Raw genomic sequence first — 20,281 nt, 5'->3', positions numbered from 1 at the left:
TATACAACTATATTAAATTCTACATGCTGTACATTCCCCCCACAAAAAAAGAGAAACAAGAAGAATTTGGGGACTTTGTATGGAATTTCCCTAATGTTAGAAAAGAACACCATTGTAATTGCAGCGATGAAATTAATTCTAAGTCATTTGAAAATCTGATAGCATTTTGTCAGGAATAGAGCAACGCCTTTGAGAAAATATTTCTGAAATTTGGGACTGTGGTTCAGAAATAGCCCTACTTTTCTTTCTTTTTTCTTTTTCTTTTCTTTTTGCCAGTCCTGGGGCTTGAACTTGGGACGTGCTGTCCCTAAGCATTTTTTTTTTTTGCCAGTCCTGGGCTTGAGCTCAGGGCCTGAGCACTGTCCTTGGACTTTCTCAAGGCTAGAGCTCTACCACTTGAGCCTCAGCACCACTTCCGACATTTTTCTATGTATGTGGTACCGAGGAATCGAACCCGGGTCTTCATGCATGCTAGGCAAGCACTTTAACCACTAGGCCAAACTCTGGGCCCCCTGTCCCTAAGCATTTTTGTGCTCAAGGGTAATACTCTACCTCTTGAGACACAGCATCACTTCTAGCTTTTTCCGAGTAGTTTATTAGATTCTTATTTAGATAAGCATCTCAATGGTTTTCCTGCTTTGGTTGGCTTTGAACCACGATCCTCAGATCTCAGCCTCTTGAGTAGCTGGGATTATAGGCTTGAGCCTCTGGCACCTGGTTCTCATTTTCTTCCTTTTTTTTATGGTATGCATGTGCCAGTTCTTGGGAAACTCAGCACCTGAACTCGTCCTTACATTTCTTGCTCAAAACTGGTTCTTTACAGCCGGGAGGTTTAGCCTAGTGGTTAAAGTGCTTGCCTAGCATGCATGAGGACCTGGGTTCGATTCCTTGGTACCACATACATAGAAAAAAGCCAGAAATGGTGCTGTGGCTCAAGTGGTAGAGCTCTAGCTTTGAGAAAGCCCAAGGACAGTGCCCAGGCCCTGAGTTTAAGGCCCAGAAATGGCAAAAAAACAAAAACCTGGTGCTTTACCACTTGAGTCACGGATCTACTTCTAACTTTTTGCTGGGTAAGGAAAGGTAAGTCTCATGGACTTTTCTTCCTAGGCTGGAAACCTTGATCATCATAGCTCAATGTCTTAATTAGGATTATAGGAATGAGCTTCTAGCATCTGAAAGCCCTAGTTTTCTTTAACACTGTTAGGCAGAGAGAAGAAATACAATATATAGGCCAGGATGGAATTGTATAGAATATATTTTCATCTTTTCCAGTTTGTTAGGGGCTCATACTATTATGTCACTACTTTGCCTGTTTTTGTTTTGTTTGAGATCTATTTTACATCATCATGTCTTAAACCTTGCTTTTTATTCTTTAACTTTTTAGAATCCACTTTATTGTTATTATAGGGGTGATGTAAGAGGGGTTACACTGATGTGCATCAGGTAATAAGTATATTTCCTTTCGTAGGGTCAGCTGTTCCCTCGTTCTTTCCCATCCCCTCCCTTCCATCTCCACCCACAAGTATAGTTCATTTTTATCAGTATCCAGTGCATTCCACTGTTGCACTTTTTCACCCTTTTTCTCCCCCAGATTCTGTGTCCTCCCTCTGCCCTCCCACCAGCCATGAACCTGAATACACTGTAATAAGGTAACAAATACAGAACATTCAGAAGAACATCTTTGAAATTTGTTTCAGTGTGTATATCATTTTATATAAATATGAAACGGCACTTAGGCATTATACCTTTGTGATTCCTTTAATTTTTTTGTGCCTGTACTGGAGCTTGAACTTAAGATCGGAATGCTGCCCCTTAGCTTTTTCACTCGAAGCTGGCATTCTACTCGAGCCACTGTTCCACTTCTGAATTTTTGGTAATTAACTGAAGATCTGATTGTTACAGACTTTCCTGCCCAGGCTGGCTTTGAACCTTGATCCTCAGATCTAAACTGTCTGAGTAGCTAGGATGACAAGCATGAGCCACCTATGGTAACCCTCTGCTTTTTTCAATCCTGGGGTTTGAACTCAGGCCTAGGCACTGTCCTTGAGCTTTCTCAAGGCTAGTTCTCTATCACTTGAGTCACAGCACCACTTCCAGAATCAAATCCAGGGCTTTGTGCATGCTAGGCAAGCACTCTACTACTAGGCCACATCCATAGCCCCTAGCCCTCTGCTTTTTTTTTTATCTGTCTGTCTATCTATCTATCTATCTATCTATCTATCTATCTATCTATCTATCTATCTATTTATTTTTGTGGGTCATGGAGTTTGAACTGTGGCCTGGGCACTGTCCCTGAGCTCTTCAGCTCAAGGCTACCACTCTACCCTTGAGCCAAGCCCCACTTCTGTTTTCTAGGGGTTAATTGGAGTTAAGAGTCTCAGGTTCTTTTGTGCCTCGGCTGGCTTTGAACCCTGATCCTCAGATCTCAGCCTCCTGAGTGGCTAGGATTACAGGTATGAGCCACCACGCCTGACTCAGCCCTCTTTTTATTTATTTATTTATTTATTTATTGCCAGTCCTGGGCTTGAGCTCAGGGCCGGAGCACTCTCCTTGGACTTTCTCAAGGCTAGAGCTCTACCACTTGAGCCTCAACATCAATTCCAGCTTTTTCTGTGTATGTGGTACTGAGGAATCAAACCTGGGTTGTCGTGCATGCTAGGCAGGCACTCTACCATTAGGCCAAACTCCCGGCCCCAGCCCTCTTCTTTTTAATGTAAGCTTTACACACATGACAAACTTGTTCTCCACTGGACATGTAACTGTCCATTGGACCGGGAGTTCCCCATACCCTGGTCTGTCATGTCACATGCTTACAGACTGTCAGTGAAAAGTTGTCGGAGCATTAGAAAATTGAGACTGACTGAAGTAAGACGTGAGATGATTTTAATTCTTTCCTTCAGAGCCTCAGATCCTCACACCATGAGGAATGCTCAGAGGAATGTACTCTTTTGCTTCCAGAAAATCCTTCTCCTATCTGGCAAGCATGAGAGTGAATGCCAAATAGGCTGACTGAGGACAAATGCCAGTGTCAGGGGCTCAGCCCTGAAAATTCCCTGGCAGTGCTGGGTGTTGGATTGCAATGAAGTCATTACCCTCGAGTTCTACAAAAAGACAAAACTGACAAATGGTTGACATTAGAACTGCTGTGTGAAGAAAAACCCAAGCATTTGCTCAGCTGAAAAAGGACTTTAAATCTGGACTTGCATTCATAGCCCTACTCTTAAATGCTAAGCATTAATGGAGCCCCACACAGTAACACTAAGACAGCCATTCAGTAAAAATGTTCTCTTAGCTTGGCGATCACCTCTCAATCACCATCTTCTTCACGATGCCCAGAGACTCATAATAATATGCTGCATCGCATCTGTAGGTGTTTTCTTTAGTAGGATCGGAGGGGGCTGGATGTCAGCCAGTAACATCCAGGGAGCTTTTTTGGAGTAAGGGATTGTGGACAATGAGCAGAATAGACTAATAGAAGAACCCCATGCAGAAGAGAAATAATCACATGCTTTTTATAGAGAAGCCTAACAACAATATGCTCCAAGTTAACCCTCCAAAGAAGGTTCAACTACTCAGAGGACATCACACAACAAGGTAGGCCTCTGCTGGAATCTGAAATGTAAATGCGGTGTGCCACTGGGAAACTAGAAATCAGGTTCCTGCAGGGGCAGGCTGGGTGGCTCAAATTATAAGGGCTGCAGGACTGAAAACATCACTGTAAAATAGCACCTCCCAAATTAGGTTCAAAGACCTATCATTTTAACTCCCCCCTGACATTTTTTCTTATTGTCTTCTTAGAAACATTTTCCGCTTTGTTGAGTGGTGTGATTGTTGTTCTTAATGTACGATGTTATTTCTCCTCTCTTGTTTCCCTTTGGTTAATCTCATATTGTTAGTGTATCTGACTTTGTTACCTGGTATATTGTATATACATTTATTTGTTTATTTGAAGTAGGAAAGGGAAGAGGGGAGAAGAGATGATTAGGAAGGGCTAGGGGGAGGGATATGGGGACAAAACATGAGAAGGGGTATCAATGTATGAAAAGTAATATACCTACAAGCTGGTAAATGTAACTGTAACCCCTCTATATATTACCCCGATAGTTACAAAAAAAGAAAAAAAAAGCAAAAAGATTCAGCTTTGTGACAGCCAAATGAACTGACATTTGGTTTGAAGATAACTTGTGGCACTTAATGGTGAAATGACAAAAGTATTAACAAATAGCAAACATTCAACTTTGGGATTTTTTTTTTCCTTTGCCAGTCCTGGGCCTTGAACTCAGGGCCTGGGCACTGTCCTTGAACTGTTTTTGCTCAAAGCTAGCACTTTGTTACTTGAGCCACAGCACTACTTCTGGCTTTTTCTGTATATGTGGAACTGAGGAATTGAAACCAGAGCTTCATTCATGCACTGTACAGGGAAACACTGTACCGCCAGGCCATATTCCCAGCCTGTTAAGTTTTTTTTTTTAAGAATTTATTAATGTTGATTTTTACCTCATATTTTAAATGACAAGTTTAACAAACACATGTTCAAGGAGGGAATCTCTATTTACAATCACTGGGACTTAGTATTTAGAACTTAATCAAAATTAGGCTAAGGGTTTGTATGTCATAGAAACATTAATTTAAGAAAAAAAACATTATGTCTATAGAGTCATAGGTTTTTATGTCTATATAGTTATGTTTATATTTCCATTACCATGTCCATAGCTTTGGGTATGCAGTTATTGAGTCCTCGCTCTTGTACTCTTTGGATTTAATAGCCACATATTAAGGATACCATGCACCTTTTGTTCCTTAGGTCTTGACTTGTCTCACTCAACGTGATTCGCTCTAGGTTCATCCACTTCCCTGCGAATGGCATTATTTTATCTTGTCTGTTGGCTATGTAGAATTCCATTGTGTATATATACCACATTTTCTGTATCCATTCATCTGCAGTAGGGCATCTGGATTGTTTCCATCGCCTGCCAGCCTGTTTTTAATTGCTGTTGCTTTTGCGCTGGTATTGGTTGCTTGGACCTATGGCCTCACTTGGCTTTTTCTGCTCAAAGCTGTGGCTCTACCACCTAAGACCCATCTCCATTTCCACCTTTTGTTGATTAGCTGCAGATCAAAATCTCATCTCAGTAGTTCCTGAGTAACTAGGATTACAGGTGTGAGCCACCAGCTCCTGAATCATTTCTCTTTCCGTTCCTTTTCTTTTCTTTCTTTTTCTTCTTCTTCGTCTTGGTCTTCTTCTTCTTGAATTTTGTTGGAAGAAGTGATCCACTTAACCTTTGCAAACAACTAAAATACACAATAAATCACTGTGCTCATGCACAGGATTTGTGAAGATGAAACTGGGCACCCTTCATCATGGCCCCCTGAATGGAGGCCTGGGTGTGCCAGAGTACCTGGATCCTGGCTGGATAAGGGAAGTTCTATTCATTACAGTTCAGAGACAAGGGCAGAAATCCTCCAACAGTAAAGACTGTAGGGATAACCTGGGAATTTCAGAGTCCTTGCTGGGTGCCAGCGGTTCCCACTTATAATCTAAGCTACTCAGGAAGTTAAGATCTGAAAGATCATGGATGGAAGCCAGCCTAGGCAGAAAAGTCCACTAGATTCCATCTTCAAAATGACTAGCTTTAAAAAGTAGGGCTTGAATTATTCAAGATGACTCTCAGTAGATGAATGGATAAATTCTATGCTGCCATTAGAAAGAATGACGTCGCCTCATTTGTAAGGAAATGGAAAGACTTGGAAAAAATCATATTAAGTGAAGTAAGCCAGACCCAAAGGAACATAGGCTCCATGGTTTACTGCATTTGTAACAATTAGTATATGTTTAGGATTCTCGTAAAACAGGATTGTAATAACTCAAAAGCTAGATACATATGTCCATATAGGATGAGGCTAAATGAAATGCTATGGAAACAAGAGGTTTATCTTTGTGATTGTTGGTCTTAATGTACTAGGTGAAGTTATTTCTTTTCTCTTCTTTTCCCCTTAAGCTTTATCTCATGTTGTTACTGTATCTGACTTTGGTACTTGGTCTAATGTATATTCAGTGTATTTGCTTACTTGAAAAAGGGAAGGTAAGGGAAAAACAAGATGAGTGGGAGGGGTTGGGAGGGAAAGTGGGAGAAAAATATGGGAAGGATATCAGTATTCAAGAAGTAATATACCCTCTACCTGATGAATGTAACTGTAACCCCTCCGTACATCACCCCAACAATAAAATAAAATAAAGTAGGGTTCGAAGTGTGGTTCAAGTGGTACAGCACCAGCCTAGCAAGCAGCAAGGCCTTAAGTACGAACTGTTGTACCACCAAAACAAATCACAGCAAAATGAAAATGCAGCCAGCTTGGTGGCTCACGCCTATAATCCTAGCTTCTCAGGAGGCTGAGATCTGAGGATCAAGGTTCAAAGCCAGCCCAGGGTACTAAAGACCATGAGATTCTTATCTCCAATTAACTTCTAGAAAACAGGAAGTGGGGCTTGGCTCAAGGGTAGGTTGACAACTTTGAGCTGAAGAGCTCAGGGACAGCGCCCAGGCTGAGTTCAAGCCCCATGACCCCCCACACACAAAAAAATGCCTACTGGTAGAGTGCTTGCATCACATGTACAAAGACCCGAGTTCAGTTCCTCAGTACCACATATATAGAAAAAGCCAGAAAAGAAAAACGAAAAAGAAAATGCCAGATGCTTGTGGCTTATGCCTGTAATCCTAGTTACTCAGGTGGCTGAGATCTGAGGATTGTTGCTTGAAGCCAGCCTGGGTAGGAAAGTATGTGAAATTCTTATCTCCTATTAACCACCTAAAAAACTGGAAGAGGTAGAGGTACAGTCTCCAGTCCCTGAATACAAGGTCTACAACTAACAAAAAAAAATAAAATAAAATAAAAGGAGAAAGAGCAAAGCAAAGAAAAAAAACACATGTATTTCTTTATATAGGCAATGAATAATCTGAAAGTGCAATTAACAGAATTTCTATTTACAATTATATTAAGAGTAAAATAAGCCCAGCACGGTAGCTCACATCTGTAATCCTAGCTACTCAGGAGGCTGAGATCTGAGGGTCAAAGTACAAAGCCAACCTGAACACGAAAGGACCTGAGACTCTTATCTCCAATTAATCTCTAGAAAATGGGAAGTGGGGCTTGCCTCAAGGATAGGGTGGTAGCCTTGAGCTGAAGAGCTCAGGGCCAGTGCCCAGGACACAGTTCAAGCCCCATGACCTACAAAAAAAAAAAATCTTGAGAGAAACAAGGCATAAATTTACACGTCCTTGGATTATTAAATGTATCTTAGACCTAACAGAAAAAGCACAAGTGGGCTGGCAGTTTGGCTAGTGATAGAGTGCTTGCCTACCATGCATAAAGCCCCAGGTTCAATTCCCCAGCACCACATACATAGGAAAAAGCCAGAAGTGGTGCTGAGGCTCAAGTGATAGAGTTCTATCTAGCCTTGAGAAAGTCCAAAGGACAGTGCTCAGGCCCTGAATTCAAGGCCCAGGACTGGAAAAAAAAAAAGAGCACAAGACAGACAGACAGACAGACACACACACACACACACATACACACACACCACATTTAAAAGTGTTTATACACAAAGAACAACAACACTATGGTGGAAAGCAAAGTTGGGCACAAGTGGCTCATGCCTGTAATCCTAGCTAATCAGGAGGCTGAGATCTGAGGATCTCCGTTGGAAACCAGCCTGAGTGAGAAAGTCCAGCCTGAGTGGGAAAGTTCGTGAGCCTCTTATCTAGAATTAATCACAGAAAAACCTAGAAGTGGCTCTGGGCTCAAGTGGTGGAGTGCTAGCCTGGAGCAAAAGGAGCTCAGGGACATGCGCAGGCCCAGAGCTCAAGGCCCAGGACAGATAAAAAAGGAAAAAGTGAAAAGAGAACTCACAGAATGAAGGACAATATTTGAAAATCAGACTATATATTTTATTTTTTTAAATTTAATTTAATTTTTTTTTTGCCAGTCCTGGGCTTGAGCTCAGGGCCTAAGCACTGTCCTTGGACTTTCTCAAGGCTAGAGCTCTACCACTTGAGCTTCAGCACCACTTCCAGCTTTTTTTCTATGTATGTGGTACCGAGGAATAGAACCCGGGTCTTCGTGCATGCTAGGCAAGCACTCTACCACTAGACCAAACTCCCGGCCCAGACTATATATATTAGTAAGTAAGAACTCTTACTACCCAACAGTAAAAAGATAAATGAGCCAATTAAAATGAGTGAAGGATCTGAATAGAGTCATCTCCAGAACACATACGCAGAGGAAGAGAGGCTGACAGCATTAGCCATTAGGGAAAACAAATACAAGCATAATAATACATTCCTTCCCACTCACTGGAGTAAGTCTAATGAGAACAGGTAATAACAGGTGTTGTCTCAGGGATTCAGATATGAAGAAAGGACTCACTCAATGATGGGATGCAAAATGCTATAGCTGTTACAAAAAGAGTTTTACAATTCTTAAAAAAGTTAAATATAATTGAGCCGGGAGTTTGGCCTAGTGGTAGAGTGCTTGCCTAGCATGCACGAGGATCTGGGTTTGATTCCTCAGTACCACATACAAGAAAAAAGCCAGAAATGGTGCTGAAGCTCAAGTGGTAGAGCTCTAGCCTTGAGAAAGTCCAAGGACAGTGCTCAGGCCCCGAGCTCAAGTCCAGGACTGGCCAAAAAAAACATGTTAAACATAGCGGGGTGCCAGTGGCTCACACTTGTAATCCTAGCTACTTAAGAGGCTGAGATCTGAGGATCACAGTTCAAAACCAGCCTGGGCACCAAAGACCATGAGACTGTTATCTCCAATGAACCATCAGGAAACCGGAAGTGGCACAGTAGCTGAAAGTGGTAGAGCACTAGCCTTGTGCTGAAGTGTACAGGGACAGCCCCCAGGCCCAGAATTCAAGCCCTGTGACTGACAAAATAAATAAATAAATGAAAAAGAAAAAGATTGTTTTAATGATAACCAATTGAATGAATTATACAGAAATTTGTAATAAGCCAAATTTTTAAATTATTTTTCAAATGTTTTCATTTTTTATTTCTATCTATCTATCTATCTATCTATTTATCTATCTATCTATCTATCTATCTATCTATTTCTTTATTTATTTTGCCAGTCCTGGGCTCTGTCCTTGGACACTTTTTGCTAGCAATTTGCCACTTGAGCCACAGCACCACTTCTGGGTTTTTCCTGTGTATGTGGTTCTGAGGTACAGAACCCAGGTCTTCGTGCATGTTAGGTAAGCACTCTACCACTAGGCCAAACTCCCAGCCCCATTATTTTGTTTTGCTTTGTTTGTATTAGTACTGGGGCTTGAAGTCTGGGCCTGGGTGCTGACCATGAACTTCTTTTACTCAAGGTTAGCATTCTACCACTTGAGCCATAGCTCCATTTCTGGCTTTTTTTTTGTTTATGTGGTATGGAGGAATCAAACTCAGGGCTTCATGCATGCTAGGCAAACACTCTGTGACTAAGCCACATTCCTAGCCTCTGATCCTGGGACTCAGGGCCTGGATGTTGTTCCTGAGCATTTTTGTTCAACATTTGAGTCACTTTTGCTTCATGGACTTTCCTGCCCAGGCTAGCTTTGAACCATGATCTTCAGATCTGGCCTCTTAGGTAGATTGGGCTGAGTTACGGGCACCCAGATTAAACTATCATTTTATTCTCCGTTAATTTTCTTTTTTCTTTCCTTTGTGTGTGTGTTAATGAGGCTTGAACTCTAGGCTTGGGCACTGACTGTCCCCGAGTTCTTCAGCTCAAGGCTACTGCCCTACCCCTTGAGCCACAGCCCCATTTCTCCTTTTCCCTTTTCTAGTGATTAATTGAAGATAAGAGTTTCACGGTCCTTAGTGCCAGGGCTGGCTTTGAACTACAATCCTCAGATCTCAGCCTCCTGAGTAGCTAAGATTACAGGCATGAGCCACTGCACCCAGGTAATTTCCTTTTTTCTTTCCTCTTTACAATTTATTGAAGACACCAGACAGCATGTCCCATAAGGCTTCCCACTGTTTAGGCTATGTTGCTTGTATTCTTTTGTGCATTAACACTTTCCTTTTCTTTCTTTCTTTCTTTTTTCTTCCTTTCTTTCTCTCCTTTCCTCCCTCCCCCCTCTCTCTCCTCTTTCTTTCCTTTCTCTCTCCCTCTCTCTCTCTCTCTCTCTCTCTCTCTCTCTCTCTCTCTCTCTCTCTCTTTCTCTTTCTTTCTTTCTTTCTCCATCCTGGGACTTGAACTCAGAGCCTGACCACTCTTCTTGAGCTTCTTTTGCATTCTACCACTTGAGCCACAGCACCACTTATGGCTTTTTCTGTGTATGTGGTACTGAGGAATCGAATCCAGGACTTCATGCATAGTAGGCAAACATTCTACCACTAAGCCACATTTCCAGCCCTCTACAATCTTTTATTTATTTATTTGTTTGTTTGTTTGTTTGTTTGTTTGTTTGTTTGCCAGTCCTGGCACTTGAACTCAGGACTTAGACACTGTCCTTCAACTTCGAAGGCTAGTACTCTGCTACATGAGCCACAACACCACTTGCAGCTTTTTCTGTGTATGTGGTACCAAGGAATTGAACCCATGTTAGGCAAGCACCACTAGGCCACACTCCTGGCTCCCAGTTCTTTTTTTTGTTGTTTGTTACAGTTGATCTTTTTGTATTATTTTATTTTATTTTACTGTCAGGGTGATAAATAGAGGGTTTATAGTTACATTGGTAGTATAATGAGTATATTTCTTCTCAAATATTGTTATCCCTTCCCATGTTTTTCTCCCATTCCCTCCCCCCCAATTCTTTTTAAATTTATTTTTTTGAACATCAAAAGGTTGCACAAGGGGCTGGGAATGTGGATATGACCTAGTGGCATCCAAAAATACCAGAAAATTATAGGGATGAAAAGTTCCCACAATTATCACTCTCTGCAGAGAAATACTTCTGAGCTAGATATCAGCAGCCCACCACACCTGTGCCTGAGGGCTGTGTGGAATAGAGTGCTGAAGATAAGGTGGAGGATACCGGGGAAGACACAGACAATACTACCAACTGTGTCTGCTCTGTTCCAAGGATGTGATAAAAAGCTTTACAGACATTATTTCACTTTTCACATTGCTCTCCTCATCTTGCATCCAAGAACACTGAGGCTGATAAGATTTTGGCCAGTCCTGGGGTTTGAACTCAGGGCCTGGACATTGCCCTTGAGCTTTTTGTGCTCAAGGTTAGCACTCTACCATTTGAGCCACAGCACCACTTCCAGCTCTTCCTACTTTTGTGGTACTGAGGAACTGAACCAAGGGCTTCATGCATGCTAGGCAAGCCCTTTACCGCTAAGCTTTATTCTCAGTTTTCCATGATCTTTTTTTTTTTTCTAACACTTTGAGCCACAGGGCTACTACCAGTTTTCTGTGGTTAAATGGAAATATGAGTCTCAAAGATTTTCCTACCCTGGCTGGCTTTGAACTGCAACCCTCAGACCTCAGCTTCTTCAGTTAGCTAGAATTATAGGCATGAGCCTGGCACCTTCCTCTGCCCTCCAATAAAAATAAGCATGTTAATTAAATCCTACAGAGAAGAGACAAACTTCTGATCCATTTTGTCACATGAGACAAATGCAATAGAGTTACTAGTAGCTTTTTAGAAATATATATATATATATATATATGATACATGTCAGTTTCCAATCTGAGCAAGCTACAAGTTAGCACATAGAACTTATTGTGTGTGTGTGTGTGTGTGTGTGTGTGTGTGTGTGTTGTACTGGGGTTTTGAATTCTAGGCTTGTATCCTATTCCTTAGCTTTATTATTCAAGGCTGACACTCACCCCATGAGTCACAGCTCCACTTCTGCTTCTTGCTGATTAATTGCAGATACCTCATGAGTTGAGGTATCTGGATAGAGTGCATGGTATACACAATCATAATTTGATTTTCACTTTTCCCTCTGTAAGGAAGCATCTTATAGGAGAAACATCTTCACAAATTGGATAGACTCATCTCTGAAAACTGCTAAAATGATTCAGGTCAACACTGTCTTTCATTCATATGGTTAAGTAAATTTGGTTCCTTCTCTCGACACTCCCCCCCACACCCCCCCCCGACACCCCGCCCCTTTGGTGCTGATCCTGAGGCCTTGAATTCAGGGCCTGATCACTCTCCCTAGCTTTTTTTTTTTTTTTTTTTTTTTTTTTGCCAGTCCTGGGGCTTGTACTTAGGGCCTGGGCACTGTCCTTGGACACGTTTTGCTCAAGGCTAGCACTCTGTCTCTTGAGCTACAGTGTCACTTCTGGCTTTTTCTGTGTATGTGGCATTCGTAGGCAAGCACTCTACCACTAGGCCACACTCTGCGCCCAAAATGGATCTTCCTAAAGCAAAATAGGGACAAGAGTAATGAAAGTGCTTGTATGAAATAGGCAGAAAATAGAACTCTCCACCTCTAAAGAGATTTTTCCCTGAAACAGTGAACATAAGGCTAAACATTACACAGGATTCTGTGAACAAAAACCATCCAGTCTACACATATGGGCAGATGGCAGTTAGTCAGAGCATTGAAAGAGCTCTGGGTGCTTGAGTTATTAGGAAATATAATACAGATTTTCAAAAATGTGTAACTGGTCAGGTTACATTGAGCTCATGGCTCATACCTGTAATCTCAGCTGCACAGGTGACAAATCTAAGGATCATGGTTCAATACCAGGTAGGCCAGGAAAGTCCATGAAACTCTTATCTCCAATGAACCACAAAAAAGCTAGATGTGAAGCCAGGTACGGTTGCTCATGCCTCTAATCCTAGCTACTCAGGAGGCTAAAATCTGAGGATCGCAGTTCAAAGCCAGCTGGGGCACAAAAGTCTGTGAGACTCTTATCTCCAATGAACCACCAGGAAACTGGACATGGCATTATGGTTCAAAGTGGTAGAGTGCTAGCCTTAAACTAAAGTGCTCAGAGATAGTATCTAGACCCAGAGTTCAAGCCCTATGACCACCAACAAAAAAAAAAAGAGTGCCCAGGTCCTAAGTTCAGCCCCAGCAAATAAATAAATAAATAAATGTAACTCCTTTAAACAACTGATTTACAGTTGGACAAAATGAATACCAGGCGGCTGGGACATGACACAAGGATCCGTATTGTAGGAGTCCACTTCTCTGAGGGCTTTAACAGAGTCAAACTCCTAGAAGCAATTGTAGTGACCTGGAGCTATGAAGGAGAGGAAATAGATGCTGCTGTTCAAATGCTGTAGTTTCCATTTTCCAAGATGGATCAGTTCTAGAGTCCTTCTGGTGTGCATTAAGGAAGGGTTAACAAGCTGGGAATGAAGGCTCATGTCTATAATCCTAGCTACTGAGGAGGCTGAGATCTGAGGACCTTGGTTCAAAGCCAGCCTGGGTGCTAAAGTCCCTGAGACTCTTATCCCCAATTAACTACCAGAAAACTGGAAATGGTGCTGTGGTTCCAGGGGTAGGGTGGTAGCCTTGAGCTGAAGAGCTTAGGGGTAGCACCCAGGCCCAGAGTTCAATTCCCACAACCGACCAAAAAAAAAATGGGTTAACAGAGGCCAGGAATTTGGCCTAGTGCTAGAGTGCTTGCCTAGTATGCAGGAAGCCCTGGGTTCAATTTCTTGGTATGACGTATATAGAAAAAGCCAGAAGTGGGGCCGGGAGTTTGGCCTAGTGGTAGAGTGCTTGCCTAGCATGCACAAAGACCTGGGTTCGATTCCTCGGTACCACATACATTGAAAAAAAGCTGGAAGTGGTGCTGAGGCTCAAGTGGTAGAGTGCTAAGCCTTGAGAAAGTCCAAGGACAGTGCTCACACCCTGAGCCCAAGCCCAGGACTGGCAAAAAATAATGTGTAAACTGGGAAATTGTAGAGTGTACAGTATTTGCCCAGTACCTACCAAGGTTCTGGGTTCACTCCCAGCTCCAAAAAAATAAAGTAAAAATTTGTTAAGAAAATTACAGTTCATATAGTTTCTAAAGATTTATACCTGTAATTTAGCTACTCATGAGGCTAAGATCTGAAGATCAAGATTTGAAGCCAGTCCCAGGCAGGAAAGTCCTGGAGACTTCTATCTCTAAATGACCAGTGAAAGCAAGAAATGAAGAGGTAGCTCAAGTGGTAGAGTGCCAGCCTTGAATTCAAAAGTGAAGGGAGGCTGGGAAGAATGTGACCTAGTGGTAGAGACCTTGCCTAGCTTGCGTGAAGCCCTGGGTTCAATTCCTTAGCACCATATAAACAGAAAAACCTGGAAGTGGTGCTGTGGCAAATCCCACTAAACACACACAGACACACAGACACAGACACAGACACAGACACACAGACACAGACACACACACACACACTGACCAGGCCCTAAGGCTAGCATCTTTATTAAAGCCAGCTACTTTATGAAAGTATTTTTAACAAAAGAAAAATCATTTCCTTCTTTTTTTAAATTTATTTTTAAAAATTAAAGTGTTCATCTTGAGTCTTGGAATGACTTCCAATTCCATTTTTCAGCTGGCAGCCAGGAGCAATTTCACATGAATTTCTGTACAATGGGCCAAGTTTGAGCTTCAATGAAAACTATGTAATATATTTGCAATACATCTATTCTTGAGTTAGTGCCACTGAGAATACTGAGCCTCGTGCAGAAAGAGAGGAATCTGAAGATCATTAGATCACTTTTCACAGCAAAAGATGGCAGTAAGCTGTTCGCGAAGCACAAGGCACAGATGGAGGTTCCACTGAACACTGAAAGAAGTGGCAGGAGAGGATGGGGCAGACGCCTCCTCTTCCAGTGACTTCCAGAATCCTCTACTGTGCCAGCACCCTTCTTCCTGCTCCTTTGGGTTCAGAGGGATCGTTTTAGCATGGCTGGTGAAGACAAAGTTTCCGGACCTTCTGTGCTTCCCAGCTTCTTTCAGGCTGGGGTCATAGAGAAGCTTTTCTTTTCTTTCTTTTTTTTTTTCTTATTTTTATTGTAATATATAGAGAGGTTACAGGTACATTTGTTACATAATAGGTGCATTACTTCTCACATTGATACCCCTTCTCATGTTTTTTCCCCATTTACAGGGAAGCATTTCTTTTTTTTTTCTTTTTTTTTTTTTATTTTTTGCCAGTCCTGGGCTTGAGCTCAGGGCCTGAGCCCTGTCCTTGGACTTTCTCAAGGCTTGAGCTCTACCACTTGAGCCTCAGCACCACTTCCGGCTTTTTTCTATATGTGGAACCAAGGAATCGAACCTGGGTCTTCATGCATGTTAGGCAAGCACTTTAACCACTAGGCCAAACTCCTGGCCCACAGGGAAGCATTTCTGAGCTACACTTCTCCCTACATTTTCCTGTGGGCCCTTCTCAGAATGTGTGTGTGTGTGTGTGTGTGTGTGTGTGTGTGTGTGTGTGCTGGTACTGGGACTTTAACACAGGGCTTCATGGTCTCTCAGCTTTTTCACTCAAGGCTGGCCTCTACCATTTGAGCAAAACTTCTACTTTTGGCCTTTTACTGGTTTATTGGGGATAAGAGTTTCTTGTATTTAAATGTTTATACTGGCTTTGAACCTTGATCCTTAGATTCCAGCTTCCTTTGAGTAACTAATAGGCATGAACCACCAGTGTCTGACTTCTCAGTAGTTTTGTTTTTTTTCTTTTATTGCCAGTCCTAGGGCTTGGACTCAGGGCCTCAGTACCATCCTTGGACATTCCTCAAGGCTAGAAATCTACTATTCGAACCATAGCACCACTTCTGGCTTTTTCTGCGCAAGGAATCAAATCTGGGTCTTCCTGCAAGCTAGGCAAGTACTCTACCACTAGACCATGCTTTCGGCCCCTCAGAATTTTTTTTCTTTTCTTTTCCCTTCCTTTTCCTTTTTCTTCCCTTCCCTTCCCCCCTCCCTCTCTCTTCCCTTCCTTCCATCTTTTGCTTGGGGCTTGAACTCATGCCCTGGACTCTGTCCCTGAGCCTCTCCATGCTCAAGGCGAGCACTTTAACACTTGACCCACAGTGCCACTTCCAGCTTTTTCTGTTTATGTGGTACTGAGGAATTGAACCCAGGACTTCATGAATGCTAGGCAAGCATTCTACCACTAAGCCACATTCCCAACCCCAGATCTCCAATCTTTTTTTTTATTAAAGAATTTATTTACATTGATTTTTATATCATATTTCAAATGACGTGTTTAACAAACAAGTATTCAAGAAGGGAATCTCTATATACAATCACAGGCTCTTAATTTCTAGAACATAATCAAAATTAGGCTAAGGGTTTGTATATCATAGACACGTATTAATCAATGTAGTAAAGCATTATGTCTATAGAGTCATAAGTTTTTATGTCTATGTAGTTGTGTTTATATTTCCTGTACCATGTCCATAGCATTGGGTATGCAGTTATTGAGTCCTCGCTCTTGTACTCTTTGGATTTAATAGCCACATATTAAGGATACCATGCGCCTTTTGTTCCTTAGGTCTTGACTTGTCTCACTCAACATGATTCGCTCTAGATTCATCCACTTCTTTGCAAATGCCATTATTTTATCTTGTCTGCTGGCTCTGTAGAATTCCATTGTACATGTATACCACATTTTCTGTATCCATTCATCTGGGCATCCGGATTGTTTCCATTGCCTGGCTATTGTGAATAGTGCAGAGATGAACATAGCTGAGCAGGTGTCTTTATCGTGTCTTGGGTTATGATGTTCAGGGTAGATGCCTAGAAGTGGTATGGCAGGATGGTGGGGAAGGTCAATTTTCAGTTCTTTTAGAAACCTCCACACTGCTTGCCAGAGTGGCTGAACTAGTCTACATTCCCACCAGCAGTGTAGTAGGGTTCCTTCTTCTCCACAACCCTGCCAGCAACTGTCATTGTCTGACTTCAAAATCTTGGCCATTCTTGTTGGGGTAAGGTGGTATCTTAGGGTTGCTTTTATTTGCATTTCCTTTATGACCATGGATGATGAACATTTTCTCATATGCTTTTCTGCCATTTTAATCTCTTCTTTTGATAAGTTTCTTTTTAGTTCCCTTGCCCATTTAGTAACTGTTTTGTTGGGTTTGGGGGGATTAGTTTCTGGAGTTCCCTGTAGATACTGGATATTAAGCGTTTATCAGATGTATTATTGGTAAATACCTTTTCCCAGTTGGTTGGCTGTCTACTTTTGTGGCTATGCTTTTATGTGCAGAAACTATTTTTAGGTAGTCCCATTTATTGAGTAGCTCTCTCCAATCTGTTGTGACCCTGGAATTCTGTTCAGGAATCTTTTGTCTGTGCCTATGAGTTCCAGTGTCTCTCCTACTTTATCATGTAGCAGTTTCACGGTTTCCGGTCTGACGTTGAGGTCTTTGATCCACTTTGAGTTAATGCTTGTGCATGGCAAAAGGCTAGGGTCAATTTTTAGTTTTCTGCATGTGGCTGTCCAGTTTTGCCAGCACCAATAATTGAATAGACTGTGTTTGTTCCACTGTATATCTTTGGCTCCTTTGTCAAATACAAGTTGCCTATAGGTATGTGGTTCTATTTCTGGGTCTTCTATTCTGTTCTACTGATCTTCTGGTCTGTTTTTGTGCCAATACCAAGCAGTTTTTGTTATTATGGCTCTATAGTAGAGTTTGAAGTCTGGTATTGTAATACCACCAGCATTGCTCTTTTTGCCTAGAATTGTTGTGGCTATTCTAGGTCTTTTCTTGTTATGAACCTTTGGATTATATCTTCTATTTCAGTAAAGAATGTCTTTGGGATTTTGAAGGGGATTGCATTGAATTTGTCTATCAATTTTGGCATATAGCCATTTTCACTATGTTGGTTCTCCCTAGCCATGAGCATGGGATGTCTTTCCATTTCCTGGTGTCCTCTTTAATTTCTTTTGTTAGGCTTTTGTAGTTTTCATTAAATAATTCCTTTACTTCTTTGGTTAATTCCTAAATATTTTATTCTTTTGGGGGCTATTGCAAATGGGATCATTTTCTTGATTTGGCCTTCTGTTTGTGTATTGTTGGTGTACAAGAAAGCTACTGACTTCTGAAAGTTAATTTTGTATCCTGCCACTTTGCTAAAGTAGTTTATTAATTCTAGGAGTTTGGGAGTGGAGCTTATTGGGTCACTCAAGTAGAAGATCATGTCATCTGCGAATAGGGATAGTTTAATTTCTTCTTTCCCTATGTGAATCCCTTTAATCTCCTTTTCTTGCCTTATTGCTCTGGCTAAGGGTTCCAGCACTATATTGAAGAGAAGTGGAGAGAGTGGGCATCCCTGTCTAGTTCCTGATTTTAAGGTGAATGGTTCCATTCTTTCACCATTTAGTATAATACTGGCTGTAGGTTTTTCATATATGGCTTTAATTATTTTAAGGAATGTACCTCTTATTCCTATTTTTTCTAGTACTTTCAACATGAATAGATGTTGTATTTTGTCAAATGCCTTCTCCGCATCCAGAGAAATTATGATATGACTCTTATCCTTAGCTCTATTGATATAATGTATTACATTGATTGGTTTGCGAACGTTAAATCAGCCTTGCATCTGTGGGATGAAGCCTAGATCTCCAATCTTGTTATTAAAAAGCCAAGCAAAAGCCAGGCAACTCGTGTTTCAGGCCTAGCACTAAGAAGGAATCTTAAAGTAGTCACAGTATACACAGGCTCTCCTTCCTTATGCAGTAATGATTAAGGAAGAGACCTCCATATGGGAACACTTGTCATTTACCAGTTCCTATGGAATTCATCTCCAAGCCATTTGGTGAGATCTGCAGCACCGCTGTAGAACTGCGTGGGATCACTTTTTGCTTGGCTGTGGGGGGAGCATTTCTGACTCCCACTTGTGGAGGCAAGGTAGTCTCTTCCTCTCCAGTTAGGGATTTCCCAAGGATGGGTAAGCAGCTGCAGTCAAGCCTGCTTTATCCCTTCACTTGTTTATCAGCCAATCAGCATGAACTTCTTCTATTCTAAGTCTCAGGTGTGGTAGAGTTTTTCTGTCATGATGCCCTGCAGACTATGGGTTCACATCTTTGAATTTGTGTAATTATTCTCCCACTGTAAACCTAAGCTCTACTTTCCCTTCTCTTCTCCCCCGATCCACAGGTAGGAGGAAACATTTCAGCTTCAGAACAATCAAGTAGGCATGAGTCACCACTGCCCAATTGAATAATGCATCACTCCACATTTGTAGAGCAAACTGTATATATACATATACATAGATATATACACACATATGTACACATACCTTTGTGATTGTGAATTTACATAAAAGACCAATATTTCATAATGGTTAATACTTCCTGGCAGGATTATAATAATTTAATTTTTTCTATTTCATTTATTTTTTTCTGATTGTATAATAAATAAAATACACTATATATGTGTGTGTATATATATATAATTTTTTTTTTTGCCAGTCCTGGGCTTGAGCTCAGGTCCTGAGCACTGTCCTTGGGCTTTCTCAAGGCTAGAGCTCTATTTGAGCCTCAGCACCACTTCTGGCTTCTTTCTACTTACGTGGTACTGAGGAATCGAACCCAGGTCTTCATGCATGCTAGGCTACCACTTGGCCAAACTCCCAGCCATACAGCCACAGCTGTAGGGCCACAGGAATCACCCCTGCCATCACCACTGAGGCACGGGCTTTGTAAGTTACCTATCAGTTTCATCTTTCAGGTTTAGCTTTGCTCCTCCCCTGTCTTGGCTGTGATCCAGCAAAGATGAGGCTGCATGGTCCTGGGAAAGATTTTGGAAGATCCAGTGGGCATCAGGCCTATCTAGCATGGACTTGGCAACCCTAGTGTATGAAAGACTGGGACAGGGAGAAAAAGAGGGGGAGGCTGGCTCTCCTCCTGTGTGAGCAGACATCTAGCACGGCCCAGCACTACCTCACGACCAAACCCCAGAAAAGAGTGGGGCGGGCTGGGAATGTAGCTAGTGGTAGAGTGCTTACCTACCATGAACCAAGCCCTGGGTTCAATTCCTCAGTATCATATACATAGAAAAAGCCAGAAGTGGCACTGTAGCTCTAGTGGTAGAGTGGTAAACTTGAGCAAAAGAAGCTCAGGGAGAGTGCTCAGGCCCTGAGTTCAAGCCCCAGGACTGGCCAAAAAAAAAAAAAAAAAAGGAAAAAGAAAGAGAAGAGAAGAGTTGGGTAGAGTGGTAAGCCTAACTATGTCTGTGACTGCACCATTGCCAGAAACATTCTAGATTTTTGTTTTTGTGTGTGTTTGCTGGTCCTGGAGTTCACTTGGACTCGGGGCTTCATGCGTGCAAGACAAGTGTTCTACCACGTAAGCCATGCTCCTAGCCCTTTTGTTTATATTTTGTTC

This window comes from Megascapheus bottae, chromosome 11, assembly GCF_031878675.1.
Source record: "Megascapheus bottae isolate mThoBot1 chromosome 11, mThoBot2.hap1, whole genome shotgun sequence".
Taxonomy (NCBI): domain Eukaryota; kingdom Metazoa; phylum Chordata; class Mammalia; order Rodentia; family Geomyidae; genus Megascapheus; species Megascapheus bottae.
Note: the sequence above shows the minus strand (reverse complement) of the source record.